Source organism: Lemur catta, chromosome 14, assembly GCF_020740605.2.
Source record: "Lemur catta isolate mLemCat1 chromosome 14, mLemCat1.pri, whole genome shotgun sequence".
In the NCBI taxonomy this organism is placed as follows: Eukaryota; Metazoa; Chordata; class Mammalia; order Primates; family Lemuridae; genus Lemur; species Lemur catta.
In genome coordinates, this window is record NC_059141.1 from 64883547 (window position 1) to 64889546 (window position 6000).

The following is a 6000-nucleotide window of genomic DNA, read 5'->3' on the forward strand; positions in this document are numbered from 1 at the left end:
CAAATGCGTGTCCTGCTTGTGATGATGTAACCGGTCGAGGCCAGTACTAATCCCTTCTGCGGCCATTCCGTCCGTGTGCATGTGAGCTCCTGCTTGGTCTAGCTGAGGTTTCTCATGGGTCACGGGTGGGGAAGGAAGCATCACAGGTCTAGACATCTCAGTGGTTCCAACCTTGGCCTCCCCAACGCTTGCCCTGCGACACCCAGCATGGCAACTCGTGTCTGTGGACAGCAGAGTCCACGACTGTGAAGTGAGGGGGGCAGACTAGAAATCTAAGGCCCCTTTCAATTCTAGGTGTTTACTGCATCTTGCTATAGCTTATTTTTGCCTTTCAAAGAGATTTCACAGAAATTAGGGACCAAACATTTAAGCCAGAGGACAACTGTGCACACTGTTTGACAGATGCCAAAACCCTCCTGAGAAGCTGATTCTAGATTTAGCAGGAGCTAGGCCAGGACCAGGCATTTCATTCATTCATTGATTCATTCGTTCGTTCAACAAACGTCTGTTGAACACCCACGATGTGCCTACATTGTTCTAGATTCCAGGGATACAGCAGTGAACAATACAGCAAAACCCCCTGACAGAGCTTACTTTCTAATGACAGGAGACACAGCAAACAAGATAAATCTGTAAAAGATAGCATGTAAGACAGTGAGCGTGCTAAAATAAGGGCACTAGGAAAGCGTGTTAATGTATGAATAGCAAGGTGTGAGTTGAAATCTGAGACGGGAGCCTATGCCTGACCCTAAGTCTGGGTTCTCGAACCATCTGCAATGCCAGGTGGCCCCAATGGGCTAAGCAAACACGTGGCAGGCTGGAAAGGACATGAGCTCAGAGTCGGGGGTCCTGGGGTCTTGCACTGCTGCTCCTGAGCCCTTGGTCACAAGAAAGAAAGTCCTGAATCTCTTTCAGCTTAGTTTCAGCTACAGTAAAATAGAAATTAAATATCTACCTCCTGGGCTGCTGTGGGGATTAATAGATAGCATGCATGTCAATTGCATAGTGTGGGACCTCCTGCTGAGGCCCTGGGTTGCCCTTTCCTGCTCCCACCTGGGACAGCAGAGAGGGAGGCTGCCCCACTTCAGCCACCTTGTACGCACCGCCTCTCTGCAGGTAAATTCTGCCCCCATGCAGTGTCTGAAGCAACCAGCAGGGCTAAGCTTCTAGTCTACCTTCTGCGTGTGAGGTGCCACCTAGCGTCCCTGTGGGAATGAAGGTGCTTCATTGGTACCTGCAGGGACCACCCTGCCCCCTTCCAGATGTGGAGGACGATGAACTCAGTGGGTCCCATCTCCCTCCTCCAGCCCACCCTCCCCACTGCAGCTGGAGGGGGCCCCCGAAGTGCCTCTCTGAGTCTAGCCCCTGGTGCCCCCAGTCCAAACCTCTCTCCTGCAAGGTCTTCCTACCATCTCTCAGGGCCATGTCCCCAGCCCCATCCTCCTCCTCACATGGCCTTGCAGCACACTGGGACATTTGCAGGCTCTGGACTGATCTTTGTCTCCAGCTACTGCCCTCCCTGTCCGAATCACCAGCACGGACTTTGAGTCTTTGAGGCTCAGCTGAAGGTGCCCAGGGACGCTGGATAACTGAATGAACGTGGACCTGCTGGCTCAATCCCTCGCCAGGCCAGGGAGACAGGGTGGGTGAGGGAAGCTCAGTGCATGTGGAGGCTTCCAGCTGCAGGGTGGCCCCCAGGAGACCCTCCAGGACCTAAGGAAGACTGTGCACACTTTCAGGCCCAGCTTCTCACACAGAAAATAATTCCACAATATTTATTATGCACCAAAAATTGCCAGGCACTGGGATGCAAAGTAAGCAATTCAGGCATCTCTGCTCCCAAGGAGCTGACAGTCGTGGACAGAGCAAACAAACAAGACGATAAACAGATGGCTTCAGATGGTGAGACATGCCCTGAAGGAAACAACGGGGCCACGTGGTCAAGAGAGACCTGCAGGGCTGCTTTAGCGGGGTCTGGGCAGACCTAAGGAGCTGACATGCAAGAAGAGGCCTATGGGACCACAGCAGGAGTGGCGTCATGAGGCGTAGGGACAGCAAATGCTGAGGCCCAGACTTGGGAGAGATCAGAGCCATGGCCAGAGCACGAGAGCTGGGGGCAGAGCAGAGGCCAGGAGGCACAGTGGGGTCCCCTCTGCCCAGTGCCACCGTGGGCCTCGTGAGGGCAAGCGCGGTCCACACAGGCAGCAGGTAGAGCCTCCCGGGAGTGTCAGGGACGCTGGGGCGCTGCAGCACCATTCACAGTCTCGATCCACTGTAGAGGGGGAAGGAAACTGCACTTGCCTCCGGGGCTCTTGCAGCACACGCAGCATATTGTCTGTGTTCTTCCGCACCTGCGCTACTGCCTGGTGTAGAACAGGACTGAAACAACATTTTAGTTAATTCTGTGATGGCTTGCTTAATTTATAGCTAATAGCCAAAGTCCGCTTTTGTATACAAGGCCTGCTTGCCTAACTTATAGCTAACAGCCAAAGTCCGCTTTTGTATACAAGGCCTGCTTGCTTAATTTATAGCTAATAGCCAAAGTCCGCTTTTGTATACAAGGCTTGCTTGCTTAATTTATAGCTAATAGCCTAAGTCCGCTTTTGTATACAAGGCCTGCTTGCCTAACTTATAGCTAACAGCCAAAGTCCGCTTTTGTATACAAGGCTTGCTTGCTTAAACGCTTGGTTGCGATAGAGAGCTAAAAAAAAAAAAAATATATAAAAGACCTGTACTCCCGCTGCGCGGGGTCCCTGCCCATAGAAAGAGACCACTGCGTTGGTGCTCGGGGCTTGGACCCTAGTTCGAACTAGTCAATAAACTCCTTTGCCTTTTACAGCCTCAGTGACTCTGTCATTCTGTTCCCGGGGCCGAGGGAATCTGGCTCTAACATTTTGGGGGCTCGTCCAGGATCCCAAATCCCCCGGAACAGAATCCGGATCCGAGGAGGAGTTGGAACTCTTGAAATCCGTACGGTGTAGGTGATTGGGCCCTGGAAAGAGACCGGCAGAAGACTTAGGCGGACGCGCTGGTGGGTCGCTGGTCGGGAGTGACAGGAGACGTCCGTCACCCCCACGGTTGGTTTTGCTTTTTTTTGGTTTCCAGTCAGTGGGAGGCACTCCCGAGAGGGGAGATAAGTCCGGGGCCACTCGGCAGTCAGTGGGAGGCACTCCCGAGAGGGGAGATAAGTCCGGGGCCACTCGGCAGTCAGTGGGAGGCACTCCCGAGAGGGGAGGTAAGTCCGGGGCCACTCGGCAGTCAGTGGGAGGCACTCCCGAGAGGGGAGATAAGTCCGGGGCCACTTGATGGAAACGGTGTTTGGAAAGGCGAAACCAGGTGGATCCGTTTGACGAGGAATCCAAACGGTAGCCGGCTAAGTTGTGTGTTGCGGGAGGCACCCCGAGCGGGGATAAGTCCGGGGCCGCTGTTTGTCATTCTGTCTTTGTTTGTTCCCCCGTTGTCATTACTTTGTCGTCTCGTCTGTGTTTTTCGCTTCTATGACGCGCCTGGTCTTGGAAGGTGCAGTGTTCTGGGTGCAGCTCTTCCTCCTCTGTTCACTAGCCCTGGTGTTTGGTGTCGGTCTATACACTGTAGCACCCCAGGCTTGGAGTACTCCACAGAAGTGTGCATTTACATTCTTCTGCTGGGTCGTAGTGGGAGTCCTAGCGTGGCTCCGGATCGACCCTCCCTTCTAAGAGGTAAAGTCTGTCTGTCTGACTGAGTGAATGAAGTGTGACTGTATGAGGTTCCACGGCTACGGCTACGGAATCTGAGAGGGTCCTAACCTGCGTTTCTGTGGCGACGTCGTACGGCATAACGGTGATTCACTCCCCTAAAAAGGAGGGACCGGGCCCGGGCTTTATACGGGTACACCTTAGCCAAGACGCGCCTAAGTTCCCGCGAGGGACGCAGCCAGGCGGACACCTGAAAGAACTCCCTCCCCTGATACCCTTGTGAGCATGGGTCAGACTCAGACAACGCCTCTATCTATCCTCATTGATCATTTCAAAATTGTTAAGGAAAGGGCACACAGTCTTTCCTTGGATATAAAGAAAAATAAATTTATCACTTTGTGTGAGGCAGAGTGGCCAGCCTTCGGGGTAGGATGGCCACAGGAAGGAACATTTAATGCTGAGCTTATTGAAAAAATAAAAGGGATAGTCTTTGGTCATCACGGTCATCTGGACCAAGCCCCCTATATTATAGTCTGGCAAGACTTGGTCCAGGATCCGCCACCTTGGCTAAGGGCCCTCCTGCCAGCATCAAGGAAGAGGACACAAGCCCTAGTTACCAAAGAGATAAAGAAGAGTGGGGTGCAAGATCCTCAGCCCACAGGGTCACCTGTGCTGCCAGAGTCTAATCTATATCCAGATTTAATAGACCTAGAGTGGCATACACCCCCACCTTATGATCCCAGGGTGGCCCAGGGGGCCCAGGCGGCTCCTGCGGCTCCCGCGGCCCAGGGGAAGACGGGGCCTCCGACGGGGGGGCCGGCGTACGGCACTAGACAACGGACTGGACAAACTCCAGATCTTGAACCAGTGAGGGCGCTTCCCTTGAGGGCCGTGGGACCCCCGGGAGTGGATGGGGAGCAGGCACATCAGTACTGGCCCTTCTCCACCAGTGATCTTTATAATTGGAAATCTCAAAATGCAAATTTCTCTGATAATCCGAGAGATCTAATTAACCTTTTAGATTCTGTCCTTTTCACTCATCAGCCCACATGGGACGACTGCCAACAGTTACTTAAGGTTCTCTTTACCACGGAGGAGAGGGAGCGAATCCAGGGGGAGGCTCGAAAGTTAGTTCCTGGAGAGGACGGCAGGCCTACTGTCAACCCTCGGGTCATCGACCAGACCTTTCCCCTTGAACGGCCGCCCTGGGACTACAATGAGGCTGAAGGTAGGGAGCGTCTCCGGGTCTACCGCCAGACTCTGATGGCCGGTCTCCGGGCGGCGGCATGGAAGCCGACCAATTTGGCTAAGGTAGGGGATGTTCGGCAGGGGCCCGAGGAGAGTCCAGCGGCTTATCTAGAAAGGATTATGGAGGCTTTCAGACAGTACACTCCCATAGATCCCACTGCAGAAGAGAGCAAGGCGGCAGTAATGATGGCTTTTGTTAACCAGGCAGCCCCGGACATTAGGCGTAAAGTGCAAAAAATAGAAAGGCCGAGTGAGAAAACTTTGAAAGACCTGCTGGAAGTGGCGGAAAAAGTCTATAACTATAGGGAGACGCCGGAAGAAAAGTTAGAAAGAATGAGACAGGAAGATAGGAAGTTCCAGGCCGGTGAGGCACGTAAGGCAAATAAGGAGATGGCTAAGATCCTACTTGCAGCCATGGGAAGGGGACAGTCAGGGGCAGATGGCAAAGAACGACCCCGGAGGGAAAGACTAGGCAAGGATCAGTGCTCCCACTGCAAGGAGCATGGACATTGGGCTAGAGAATGTCCCAAGAAAAAGGGGGGCCCAGGGAGCAGAGCATCGCCTAAGAGAGTCTTACTAGCAGGGCAAGGAGAAGGTAGTGAATAGGGAAGACGGGGTTCGGTGCCCCTCCCCGAGCTCAGGGTAACTTTGCAAGTGGAGGGGAACCCAGTTAGCTTCCTGGTGGACACAGGGGCAGAATACTCGGTGATTACCAAAACTACTGGAAAACTATCCAATAAGACTAGCTGGGTACAGGGGGCGACTGGAATTAAGCCCTACCAATGGACCACTCAACGAAAGTTAGATTTGAGCTCGGGGCAAGTGAGTCATGCTTTTATGGTCATTCCAGAATGCCCCACCCCATTATTAGGAAGGGACATACTCACAAAATTAAAGGCCCGTATCTACTTTGAAGAAGAAGGAATAATAATAACTGATAATAAAGGCAATCTTATCAGTAGCCCCCGGGTTACTCAAATCTTGACCTTGGCTCAGGCAGACGAGTACCGACTGTATCAGCCCATGAAGATCAATCAGGAAGGGGAAATGAGCTACTGGCTTCATGAGTTTCCTGAAG